The sequence below is a fragment of the Chiloscyllium plagiosum genome, unplaced genomic scaffold (assembly GCF_004010195.1).
Source record: "Chiloscyllium plagiosum isolate BGI_BamShark_2017 unplaced genomic scaffold, ASM401019v2 scaf_3744, whole genome shotgun sequence".
NCBI classification, from domain to species: Eukaryota; Metazoa; Chordata; class Chondrichthyes; order Orectolobiformes; family Hemiscylliidae; genus Chiloscyllium; species Chiloscyllium plagiosum.
In genome coordinates, this window is record NW_025212632.1 from 25993 (window position 1) to 27771 (window position 1779).

Genomic DNA, 1779 nt, shown 5'->3' on the forward strand with positions numbered 1-1779 from the left:
CCGGTGTTGGACTGGGGTGTACAAAGTTAAAAATCACACAACACCAGGTTATAGTCCAACAGGTTTAATTGGAAGCACACTAGCTTTCGGAGCGACGCTCCTTCATCAGGTGATTGTGGAGGGCTCGATCGTAACACAGAATTTATAGCAAAAATTTGCATTGTGATGTAACTGAAATTATACATTGAAGAATTGATTGTCTGTTAAGCCTTTCATCTGTTAGAATACAGTGATAGTTTCACTTCTTTCATGTGTAAATCACAAAACCCTTTTTTTAATAGTTGCATTCTCGGGTTAGCTGTTAACATATTGTCGAGCTGTCACCATTGTTAACAGCTAACCCGAGAATGCAACTTTAAAAGAAAGGGTTTTGTGATTTACACATGAAAGAAGTGAAACTATCACTGTATTCTAACAGATGAAAGGCTTAAAGAAAGGGTTTTGTGATTTACACATGAAAGAAGTGAAACTATCACTGTATTCTAACAGATGAAAGGCTTAACAGACAATCAATTCTTCAATGTATAATTTCAGTTACATCACACTGCAAATTTTTGCTATAAATTCTGTTACGATCGAGCCCTCCACAATCACCTGATGAAGGAGCGTCGCTCCGAAAGCTAGTGTGCTTCCAATTAAACCTGTTGGACAATAACCTGGTGTTGTGTGATTTTTAGATTTTACTTAGTTATGCTAAGAACTAAAACCAAAACCCCCAAAGAGCATCTCACCCTATTATCTATGGAAAGTGTGAAAAGTGGAATAACCAGCTTTTTAGCAACTTCTAGTAGTTAAATAAAATAAATCCCTGACACTCACTCCAGAATCAACAAGTAACAATTTTTATTTATCTAACAGTGAACAAATTATCTAAACTATTAACAAACAGAATAAATCCCTTCTAACTACTATTCCTGAATAAAACAAGATTCTAATGGTGTGCTGTTTCAATAAATACAAGTCCCATTCATATAACAAAAAAAGAAATTACAGCAGGTTACATGTCTTCTGGAATGTTCTGCTGTTTCTTTGGTCAGGAACGCCTTCTCTGTTGTTTCTTTTGTCAGGAACGCCTTCTCTGTCATTGGGACTGTTGTTATTTAGGTGATGTTTTCCCTAATAATAGATGACTATGAGAACCAGTCTTGAGAACTAAGGGCTGTTAGCTCTGGTGGATGGCAACTTGCTCTGGGGTCTTTGTCCAACTGCCCCCTCCTTGATGACATGTCAATATTTCTTACAATAAGATTGGTCTGATAGTTTTGACCATATCAGATTTAAACTTAATAGGTTTTTGGTATCGTAGTGCCTGGTTTAAATTGGCTAAATGCAAAAGCCTGTTGACTTGGTTTAAAAACTGATGCTTAGCTGTAACTGTATGGCATTTCAATACAAATGTTTCAGTTCAGGCTCTCTGTATCCTTGCAAACTCAAGCGTCTGCTCACACATCCATTTTAATATTTAAGCACCGAGAAAGCACCAACTTTTAAAGGGACCATGCAATACTTTCCCCATTTTACAGAAACCAAATTCTAACGTCCTGCCTTCCAATCTACAATTACTCTACCCAACTTCTCAGAGGCAGATGAGATATATCTGAGATTACTGAGGGAAATTGCGGATGCAGTAGTACTGACCTTCAAACCCTTCTTGGGGCTAGTGCTGGAAGACTGGAAAATTGCAAACGTTACATCCTTGTTCAAAAAAAGGATATGGAAATCTCCAGTAACTACAGGTCAACCAGTTTAGTGTTTATGGTGGGAACGAAAAAATCAACA